The sequence below is a fragment of the Limulus polyphemus genome, unplaced genomic scaffold (assembly GCF_000517525.1).
Source record: "Limulus polyphemus unplaced genomic scaffold, Limulus_polyphemus-2.1.2 Scaffold636, whole genome shotgun sequence".
Lineage (NCBI taxonomy): Eukaryota > Metazoa > Arthropoda > Merostomata > Xiphosura > Limulidae > Limulus > Limulus polyphemus.
Window position 1 is genome coordinate 465,518 of NW_013666246.1, and position 12,602 is coordinate 478,119.

A 12,602-nucleotide genomic window follows, 5' to 3' on the forward strand; every position below is an offset into this window, starting at 1 on the left:
ATATATATATATCAAAAATCTGATTGGTTAATGTTTAATAGTTCTCGTGCTAATTGTATAGTTTAAACTAAATATATATCTTAAAACTGTGAAACTTAAAAATACGGGGTTTTTGCTTCAGACACGTCGAATGACAGCGATTGGGAGTGCTGTGATGCTATCTGATAAAAAGGTCGTTTTTCCAGATACGAGTCGGATAAGTCCGAATACGATCGGATCTAAACTCGGATATAATCGGATCTACCGAGTTTTTATTGTTTTTTCTCCGGATGAGTCGGAAGCTAAATAAACTCTGATTCGTGTCCGAACTTATCTCTATCTTGTATTGGCTTTGAAATTTCCCAATGTGTTATTTCGCCACCTAGCGGCAGTTCACTATAACTGAGAAATTTTCTAAATGTGTTTATGCCTACCTGAGGATTAAGCATTACTTTAAGTATTCTTGTACTCAACCCTACATATTCGTATTTATACGCCTGTTGTAATATTCGTCTTTAAAATCTAAAGACTTTAAGATGGATCCCGCCTAACCTGCCACAAATATTCGTTGAAACTGTTACTTTGTGACTTTTACTGTTTCGTCGTTTCTAGTAAAGTCGTAAAGTTGGAAGCCGTTTCACGTTTTGAAAAAGTTAAAAATCGTCACCGCAGAATTAATAAATGTTTGTTTTTCACACTAAAATGATACTTAAGTTTAAAGGCTCAAATTATTTGTAAAAAAAGAAATAGATATTCCAATCTGATTTTTGAATGATCCAAAAACTTTCGAAGTTTGGAAGTGAAGAATTCACTAAATAAACTGGTGTAAAGTCGGCAAAATTTTGAATTAAGAATATACATCTTAAGAGAAAAAAAAAGTGTGATTGGGGTCTGAATCTGCCAGACACACACATTCGTTACTGAATTCACGTCCTAAAGTTGTAAGATCAGAATAAATAAAAGTTCACGATCCTGATATGTGTGTGAAAATGTGTAAATGTGTGAATTTATAAACAGAATAAAAGTTATGTGATGTTTGTTTGTTTCTTTTGAATTTCGCGCAAAGCTGCACGAGGGCTATCTGCGCTAGCCGTCCCTAATTTAGCAGTGTAAGACTAGAGGGAAGGCAGCTAGTCATCACCACCCACCGCCAACTCTTGGGCTACTCTTTTATCAACGAATAGTGGGATTGACCGTCACGTTATAACGCCCCCACGGCTGAAAGGGCGAGCATGTTTGGTGGCACGGGAATTTGAACCCGCGACCCTCAGATTGCGATTCGAGCGCCCTAACCACCTGGCCTCAAAAGTCATGTAAGTGGCATGTGAAAATTGAAAAAAAAAATACTGTTAAAAGATTCGCTTTCATTAAGATAACTTTATGATTAGAATAAAATTTAACAAACATAATTTAAGCTGTTGTAACTCTACAAAATATGTTGACATTTACAAACAGGTTCACTCTTGTATGAAGTACGGCTTAAAAATATTACTCTTCAGTACTTCGTAATGTTATTGTGGGTGTGAAATCACTTTTTCTTGATAAAGGTGTGAATTCTAGCATTTTTTTTAGGCGTACCTCCTGTGCCACAAATTTGATTAGCAATAATAAGTAAATTTGTTTAAATGTTTGTGTCGACGTCAAGTTGTTTTAAATACATGTAATTTAAGGTATTTTTTAAATATATTTTATGAATATAAGGCCATGTAATCTCAGTTTTAGTCACGTGTTAATCATCATTCAATTCAAGTTAAAAAGCTAAATTCTCAGCATTAATGTATCCTTCATGTCTGCCGTTAGCAATTGTCCTTTTTTTTTGGTGGCACAGCGGACTTAAAAATGCCAGAAACTGGGTTACGATACCCGTGGTGGGCAGATCACAGACAGCCCATTATGTAGCTTTGTGCTTAACTTCAAACCTAACCTAATCTTTTTTTTTTTTGTCAAAAGCAGTTTCAAAGTAGTTAGTCTTCGACAACAAAGAGACGAGATCATATCGTCGTTTGTATACAGCTTTAAGATTTAAATCTGACAGGGTAGAACGTCGAACTTGATGGAGCATGGAGTAAAAGGACGCATTTTCTCGACGTTTCGTTACACTCTGTGCTCTAGAAGGTAAAATAAATATGACAGTTTGAAACTACAGTTTAACGACAAATCCAGTATAACTTCCGGCTTGGTATTTAAATGTGATTTTTTACAATCACTACATTATAGTTGAACAGCATTGGGAAAGTTGATGTGATTTCGATAAACCGATTATGTGTGGCATAACAACTCCGATAGGAGGCGTCTCAGTCACGTCGTTCTAGGGTAAAGAAAGCTTTGAAAAACGCAATATTTCCAACTAAAAAATCGTAACCTAAAAGGAATAAGTAATGAATATAATATTCAGTGACGTACAGATAAATAGAGGAGATGTTTCCAGGTCATTAGACAATAATCGAGATGTATAGGACGATTTGAACTGTTACTAGGTGTTGTCAAGCACGTGCTGCTTACGTAAACCTAACATATATCAGTTCATACCATTTACAACACGTGTAGACTACCTAATAATACATCAGGTCAGATCAGTTCCAACAAGTGTTGACTACCTAAACCTAACAATACATCAGGTCAGATCAGTTCCAACAAGTGTTGACTACCTAAACCTAACAATACATCAGTTCATACCATTTACAACACGCGTAGACTACCTAATAATACATCAGGTCAGATCAGTTCCAACACGTGTAGACTATCTAATAATACATCAGGTCAGATCAGTTCCAACAAGTGTTGACTACCTAAACCTAACAATACATCAGTTCATACCATTTACAACACGCGTAGACTACCTAATAATACATCAGGTCAGATCAGTTCCAACACGTGTTGACTATCTAATAATACATCAGGTCAAATCAGTTCCAACACGTGTAGACTACCTAATAATACATCAGGTCAGATCAGTTCCAAAACGCGTTGACTATATAACAATACATCAGGTCAGATCAGTTCCAACACGTGTAGACTAACTAATAATACATCAGGTTAGATCAGTTCCAACACGTGTAGACTACCTAATAATACATCAGGTTAGATCAGTTCCAACATGTGTAGACTACCTAATAATACATCAGGTCAGATCAGTTCCAACACGTGTAGACTATCTAATAATGCACCATATCAGATCAGTTCCAACACGTGTTGATTATATATCAACACATCAGGTCAGATCAGTTCTAACACGTGTTGACTACCTAATAATGCATCATGTCAGATCAGTTCCAAACACGTGTTAACTACCTATCAACACATTACAATGAAATACATCTACAGTAAGCTTCATCGAATAAGAGTCAGGATACGTTCATACAAAGCATAGAATGCAATAGAGAACTGAGACATCTTGAATAGAAGGAATATCGTGGTTTATAACTTTTGATAAAGGCTGAGTTCTGAATACCTGTCTTCTGACATTTTATAGGATTGTATAGAAGAAAAATCATACATGTTTTAATTCACCTGGAATCTGCTATAGATTAATTTTTATTTCAAATAAACACGCCATTTTTATTACGTCAGTGTGGTTTTAGGATGAGATGGGTGGGATTAGGATGGATTAGAAAGTGATTGGGTAAGTTATGTGAGATTCGGTTAGGTTTAGATTAGGGCAAGTTGGGTTATGATGAATTAGGCTAGATTCGTTCAGGATAAGATAGGATCGATAAGGTTAGGATGATTTCAGATAGATAAAAATAGGATAAATTATGATAAGATCGAGTAGGTTAGATTAGAATTAGTTAAACTGTATTAGGTAAGTTTAGAATAGGCTAATTTAATACAGATTAGGTTAGATAAATTAAGTTAGATTCGATTAAGATAGACTAAGAAAGATTTGTTCAGGTTAGGTTAAAATGGATTAAGTAAAATTAGAATAGACTAGATTGGGCTAGATTAGGTTAGATTAGGCTAGATTAGGTTAGATTAGGCTAGATTAGGTTAGATTAAGTTAGGTTAGGCTAGATTAAGATACACGTAGAAAGATTTGGTCAGGTCATGCAAGGTTGGATTATAAATGACTGGATTAGGTTAGGATATTATGTAGATAATGTTATTTTTACTAGTGTTTTCTTAAAAGTGTATTATTGCCTTGCCTTTAATTATTAACCTTATATTTAGAAAACCCTATTTTAAAAATGTATTGTAACTTAATATCTCTAGAGAGCGAACTCACTCTGTGTTTAGTTTAACGTCACGAGTTTGGTAATTTCCACGTGATCTAAGTGTTATTTACATTGATAGAAAAGGTAAAATAGTGTGTTCGCTCGGCTATCAACAGTCTAAAGCTGAAGAAAGTTATGACATATTAGTTTCACACTGTATCTAAAGCTAAAGAAAGTTATGACATATTAGTTTTCACACTGTATCTAAAGCTGAAGAAAGTTATGACATATTAGTTTTCACACTATATCTAAAGCTAAAGAAAGTTATGACATATTAGTTTTCACACTATGTCTAAAGCTAAAGAAAGTTATGACATATTAGTTTCACACTGTATCTAAAGCTAAAGAAAGTTATGACAGATCAGATTTCACACTGTATTTAAAGCCGAAGACAGTTATGACATATTAGTTTTCACACTGTATCTAAAGCTAAAGAAAGTTATGACATATTAGTTTTCACACTGTATTTAAAGTCGAAGAAAGTTATGACATATTAGTTTTCACACTGTATCTAAAGCTAAAGAAAGTTATGACAGATCAGATTTTACACTGTATCTAAAGCCGAAGAAAGTTATGATATATTACTTTTCACACTGTATTTAAAGCTAAAGAAAGTTATGACATATTAGTTTTCACACTGTATCTAAAGCTAAAGAAAGTTATGACAGATCAGATTTCACACTGTATCTAAAGCCGAAGAAAGTTATGACATATTACTTTTCACACTGTATCTAAAGCTAAAGAAAGTTATGACATATTACTTTTCACACTGTATCTAAAGCTAAAGAAAGTTATGACATATTACTTTTCACACTGTATTTAAAGCCGAAGAAAGTGGCTTACTTGAGTGAACAACTTTAGAGGATTTCACGTGCTTACCGCTTCACGATTTCTTTCGCTTTATTGGAGTTCGAGGTTTGGAAGAGTGAAATAATTCAAACTTAATAGCTTCGTCACTAGGGGTCTTCAGGATATTTGTTAGATTCTATTTCCCAAGTTGAAATCTAGTCTGAATAGAAAATTATTCACGTTATTAAACTTTCTCAGGTTCGATAGAAATTGATCATCTGTGGAACAGCCGTAAGTCTACGGACTTACAGCGCTAAAATCCGGGGTTAGATTCCCCGTGGCGGACACAGCAGATAGCCACAATGTGACTTTGCTGTCAAACAAGCAAAAAAAATTGGTAAAACAATATTTAAAACCCAAGCAATATCAGCTACAACAGGTTTGAATGACGCCATAAAATTAAAGCTCGGTCCCTAAATAATTGCTCACCAAGAAACATGTTTTGTTTCAGTGTTTATAAGTTATAAAATATTAAATGAAAGAAGTAAACGATAACGCTGTCATAGTTTCACACGTTTCTAATTTTTTCAATTTACTTACTTTGCTCGTTTCTATCCAGAAACGTTACAAAAAAAAAATTACTTAGCTCGAGGTAATTCGTTAAAACGATTAGAAAGAAAAATAACTACCATAATATTAAACATTTCAACTGGGAAAAAAAAAAAAAGATTTGTTTTAGGACTATGTTTGTGCGTTTTAGATTATGTAAAACTTACGATAATGAATCACTGTTCACGTCTCTCATAGATGAAATTCTATTAAAAAGCCTACAACAAAAACTTAAATTTATTCCTACGTATACAAAAGTAGTTCAAAAAAAAGAAAGATGATAAAATTGGATGAGATTAAAAGCCGGATGTATCTTTTTAAGTTATTGATTTTTATTGTTTGTTTCGCTTTCGGTGAACAAATTTATCTTGATTTTTGATTTTTTTTCTCAGATCAAATATTGCTCTGTATATAAAATATAACGTCAGAGTAGTGGCTGGTTTCATTTAGTTACGGACATGTTCGTTAACGAAACACATACCATTGCTTGTTCGTGTTAGAGTAAAACCACATTGGGCTATATGCTGTTTCCAGTGTGGAGAATCGAACTCCGGATTTTTGCGTTGTAAGTCTGTAGACGTACCCTAGTCCCACCGGGAGACGCGAAACACGTCGTGACAGTGCTTTTAGATCTCTTGTGTAAGGTGGCAAAAATTCGTTTAAATATTCTATAACTGGCGCCCTCTACCATTTTTACAACTCATTGACAATTAAATAAATAAGTCGGATGGGATGGTTTAGAATTTCTCAAGAAAAATTGGTCAAATATATAACGGAGTAGTTGTTCTGGATAATGTCGTGAAAATAACCAAGGAATTTCAATAATGTTTTCTTACACGTCTTAAGATAGATTCGACAGTATTTAGCGGTAACCTTACGAACTTACAGCCATAAAATCCTGAGTTCAATTCCCCGCAGTGGACACAGCAGATAGCACAATGTGGCTTTTCTCTAAAACAAAAAAAAATCAGGTTTAGATTTGAACAAAGAAAAAAGTTTGAAACGTGTGAACCTAGTACAACAATCATCTTAACCACTAGACACTAATAGAACCCGGTACAACGATCATCTTAAACACTAGAAACTAATAGAACCTGGTACAACGAACATCTTAAACACTAGACACCAATATAACCTGGTACAACGAACATCTTAAACACTAGAAACTAATAGAACCTGGTACAACGAACATCTTAAACACTAGAAACTAATAGAACCTGGTACAACGAACATCTTAAACACTAGAAACTAATAGAACCTGGTACAACGAACATCTTAAACACTAGACACTAATAGAACCTGGTACAACGAACATCTTAAACACTAGAAACTAATAGAACCTGGTACAACGAACATCTTAAACACTAGAAACTAATAGAACCTGGTACAACGAACATCTTAAACACTAGACACCAATAGAACCTGGTACAACGAACATCTTAAACACTAGACACCAATAGAACTTGGTACAACGAACATCTTAAACACTAGACACTAATAGAACCTGGTACAACGAACATCTTAAACACTAGACACAAATAGAACCTGGTACAACGAACATCTTAAACACTAGAAACTAATAGAGCCTGGTACAACGAACATCTTAAACACTAGACACTAATATCACCCGGTACAACGATCATCTTAAACACTAGACACCAATAGAACCCGGTACAATGAACATCTTAAACACTAGACACCAATAGAACCTGGTACAACGAACATCTTAAACACTAGAAACTAATAGAACCTGATACAACGAACATCTTAAACACTAGAAACTAATAGAACCTGATACAACGAACATCTTAAACACTAAACACTAATAGAACCTGGTACAATGAACATCTTAAACACTAGACACTAATATAACCTGGTACAGCGAACATCTTAAACACTAGACACTAATAGAACCCGGTACAATGAACATCTTAAACACTAGACACTAATAGAACCTGGTACAACGAACATATTAAACACTAGACACCAATATAACCTGGTACAACGAACATCTTAAACACTGGGACATTAATTGAACAAGCTGTTTTTATCTCCACGTTTTAACTACTAAAAAATGTGATAGTCTTAAATAGCAGTTTTCAATATATCGCTTCAATAAGGAAAATGTAGAACCTCCTGTGTTGTTATGGTAACAAACAATAACTTCGATGGTATTATCAGATCAAACGTGGACGTCATAATAACGTATTTTAGGCCTAATATTTGAGATAAAAATCAGTTAACTAAGTATTATTACCGCAACCTGGAGTATCATAAACATTAATAAAACGACCTCTATTCGAGGAAAATAAATTAAACTTACAATCCGAAGATTTTGCAAAAAGCTACTCCAGGAATATTTACAGTCCCTAATTTTGAAGTGATAAACTAGAAAGAACTCACTAACCAACAGTACGTACCACCACTTCGTAGGCTACTGCTTACTAACAAAATAAAAACGGGATTGATCGTCACTTATAACGCCCCCATGGCTGAAAAGACGAGCCTTTTTGGCAAAGGGTTTCGTTCCCGCGAACAGCAGATTGTCTAATCAACAAACCTTAGCCAAAAATGGCGATGAATTATAGCTTTCAACAACTAAATAAAAACGTTTTCTATCAATCTTTACTTCCTATGTGATTTTTATTACCAGTGCTAGTCCTACTGATTTGCAATGTTTCTTTGTTTAATTAAACCGCAACTTTTCAAATTTTCCCACAACTATAAATAGCATTGATTTATGATGAGTTCTGGTATTGGACGAAAGGCCTCCTGGGCAGTGAGTTGTAGGAGGTTCCTAATTTTGAAGAGACAGACTAGAAATAAATCAACATCTCCGACCGTCGTTTCGTGGGCTTCTCTTTACCAACAAAAAATGGGATTTGATCGTCACAGTATAACACCCCCACGGCTCTGAGTTAAAATCTGTAGTTTACGAGATTTGTATCAAATCTTAGGCTAAAAGCGAATATTATCAAAGTTTGTTTTAGAAACTTGTTTGTAGGATCGTTTAAGAAAGAGATAGTAGCTATTAGAGATGATCATGTAACAGAAAGGTTAAAAATTTATAAAAAAACAAAACTATCAGCGTTAAAAATCTGTTATCGTAAATGTTTGTTTGTTTATTCACTTGAATGACGCTTAGCGGACACTAAAGGCCAAACGGCTAAGGTCACAGGCTCCTAAAGGTTAAGCACAGTTATCCCTAAATTTTAATTATGGACTAGAGGGAAAGTAAACACTCTTAACCAAATAGCAGAATTGACTGTTGGTCTTATAACGCATCCACACTGAAAGTGCGAAGCGTATTTGATAATACTACGTCTCGAACTTTAGACCCTTGGATCTCACTGAACGCTAGGCCACGATTGGTACTGAATTATTATATAACTTTCTCAGTAGAGTTTTGATTAATCAAAAATAGACACTTTTGATGAGTATTAACTTACAAAATAGGTCAAAAAATCTACAAAATTAATTATATTCTTAGACAGAAATATAGAATTTTTATATCAAAGCTTTTAAACTTTATTAAATAAAGCACATGTTTCTCGATAGTTACAAAACGTACTCAAATCGCCCATCATTTAGCTATGAAATCACGTGTTTTATTCATGGACCAAAACTGAAACCAACACAGTGTCAGTTTCTTTAAGTTATTGAGCCTAACTTTAATTAGCATATTATTTTCCAACATAGAAAAGTGTAAGGTTTTAACATTAAAGTCTATCGCAACTTTGAATCTTTCTGAAGCAAAGAATATTAAAACATAAACTTCAGTGTTTTTCATTTGGTTATTCTCCTCGTTTCTTCTAGAAAACGCAAAAACCGAGAACCTAACAGCGTTAATTTCTTGGAAGCAAAACAGCCACGTAATAAAAATGAAATACACCGTTGAATAAAGTTTTTATTTCTTTTGCCACTGATAAAAGCGTAACCTCTCCTGTTAGAAAACCCGACGTAAAAGCCACTCCTGGTAGCATTTCTCTCTTGAACTCTTAACTCACTGAACCATGAATAACTTGGGTTTGAAAGCATTGCTTTATCTTAACTTTCTGAACTACAATCGCAATTAAACCAGACTAATTTGTTCTTAGTCATGCATACTCAAATTATAAAATGCTGTACGCTAAACCTAACGATTTTAACTTTGTATCCGTTAATGCACAATGTTTAGACAGTTTCACTTAAGCAAAGGCTAAACAGTTATTCTACAGGACCGTTCGAGCATTGCGAATATATTTATGTTATATAAGTAAACACATTTATTTATATACTATTTAAGTTATTATTTCTTATAGAATCTTAGGTTTGAAACTTTGTTTTTTTAATTAGGTGGTTGGATTTTGAAGATTAAATGCTACAGGTATTAAAAATTGTGACTTCATAAATTAACTTGATTGATTCAGAAAAGTGCCCAGGTGGCGACATCCTGGCAGAGGAATAATTAGTCATATGCTTATATTTTTAGTTATTTAGAATTAGCCAATAGAAAGTTTTTTGTTTTTTTTTATCTAATTTCATGTAAATAGCGTATATACTGTGCTGGGGTATTAGGCCTAACAAAGGTATTTCGCGACATTATTAGAAGTATATAAACAAAAGTATTTCGCGACATTCTTACAATCATATCCTATCAGTTTAACACATTTACTATAAATTGAAGATATTACAGGGTTCAGTACCGTATATTAACACGATATTGAATATGTAAATCAGCAACTCACGCGATAACCACCGCCGATATAAAGACACGGTGGAACGGCGTATCAGAACTGTATTTGGCATTGTTTGGCGTGTCCTAGGTAACAGAAATTGATTGTTTTCCTTTTCAACATAAAATATTCATACACCCATACCGGGTTGTAGATTTAGAATTTCTAAGTCAAGAATATTCCCTTAATAGCTTTGTAAAACAAAGGAATATGGATCAACTTGGGACATCAGGACTATCTATAAGCATACCTGCGACAAGTCTTACCCCAACATTAGTAAGAAACGTCCGGCGTATTATAACACGGGAGAATTGTTGAAGTCAGTTGGAAAAATCATAAACTTGCCCCAGGCAACAGTATGGAACATAATCAGCTTTATCTGGAAACTAGGTCAAGGCTAACAGGCTCCCGATCATACCTCTCCTTAAACTCTCGCATGCCTCAACCTGTTGGAGAATTAAATGTGTATTCATGCTATTTCATACGAAGATATACCGGTCAAGTCGTCGGATGCAGCGCCTGTGGATTTCTGTGCGATATGACAGTTGAAATGGTTGATGGATTATGGAAAGACTGTAGGGAGGAGTGGTATTCTTTATATATGACTTCTTTACGACGCAGCCGTATTTTGAACAGAAGCTACAGGTAGATGCTGTTCTGAAAGAGTGTGACTGGGTTTAAGTTCTGGTTTACTCTTCGGCGCTCATCGTTATTAGGAAAAAAAAACTATTTAAGATACTATAATATTCCTGGCGAGCTAATGACCACATGAGATTAAGCTTCCTAATGTTCTAGTCTAATTTGACGAGTAAAAGAATATGCAAATTTGTTCATTATTAGGATTCCGTAGCACGAAATCGCCAGAGCAAAAATGGCAGTTGTTAGTCCTCGAGACTCTTTATTTCTAAGACTTTTAACGCAGTAGGAAATTTAGTCGTTCCAGCATACAAATTTCTTCTACTTTCGACACGAAAATTACGATTAGGTTGTCATGAAAACCGTATCCTGATACCAGTGAGCGGTGTGAACAGCACAATATGTTTAACAGAAGAATGAGTTATGTGAACAATGGTGTTGTGTTTAATAGAAGGATGAGTTATGTGAACAATGGTGTTGTGTTTAATAGAAGGATGAGTCATGTGAAGAGTGGTGTTGTGTTTACTAGAAAGATGAGTGATGTGAACAGTGGTGTTGTGTTTACTAGAAAGATGAGTCATGTGAACAGTGGCGTTGTGTTTAATAGAAAGATGAGTCATGTGAACAGCTCAATATGTTTAACAGAAGGATGAGCCATGTGAACAGTGGTGTTGTGTTTAATAGAAAGATGAGTCAAGTAAAGAGCGTTGCACGCCACATACAATTATCTACACATTACTAACCACGATTGCTAAGTTCTAAGAATGTTGTTTTATTAAGATTTTCACGACAACGATATGTTATTTTTTATACGTTGGAGAATTGACACTCGTTAGAAATGTACATTTGAAATCACCTCAATCACCATATATGACTTAACTAAATCCACCAAATAATATATGTAAAAGGTATGTGTGTGTGTAGGGTGGAAGGGTGGAGGGTTCTATCCAAGCAAAGTATTAGGACGTGGTTTCCATAGTAACCATGAACAATGATGTTGTGTTTAATAGAAGGATGAGTGATGTGAACAGTGGTGTTGTGTTTAATAGAAGGATGAGTCATGTGAACAGTGGTGTTGTTTTAATAGAAGATGAGTCAACATAACTCATCCTTCTGTTAAACACAACACCATTGTTCACATCACTCATCCTTCTATTAAACACAACACCATTGTTCACATAACTCATCCTTCTGTTAAACACAACACCATTGTTCACATAACTCATCCTTCTATTAAACACAACACCATTGTTCACATAACTCATCCTTCTATTAAACACAACACCATTGTTCACATAACTCATCCTTCAATTAATCACAATATTCACCCTTCACATGAATTTTCATTTCACACAAGAGGGGGTACGGAGACTTTTAAAGCATGTAGAAAAGTGTTCTGTAAGAAATACATTCACTGATTAAACTGTAAAGAATATCGAAAATCGTGTACAAAACATTTTTGGCTGACTTATAGTAGCTGTTATAATAACCCTAAGCAAGAGTTGTGTGTTTTGTTATTACATTTAGGTTATAAAAAAATGTTAACCTAAGTGCAACAAAGTTAGTCAAACATCTTATAATTTACCACAAAAATACACGTTACTTAAAGGCCAAAAGTCATTCGTTCCTGCATTACTGATCAACAGAAAGCATTCGTTCCTTC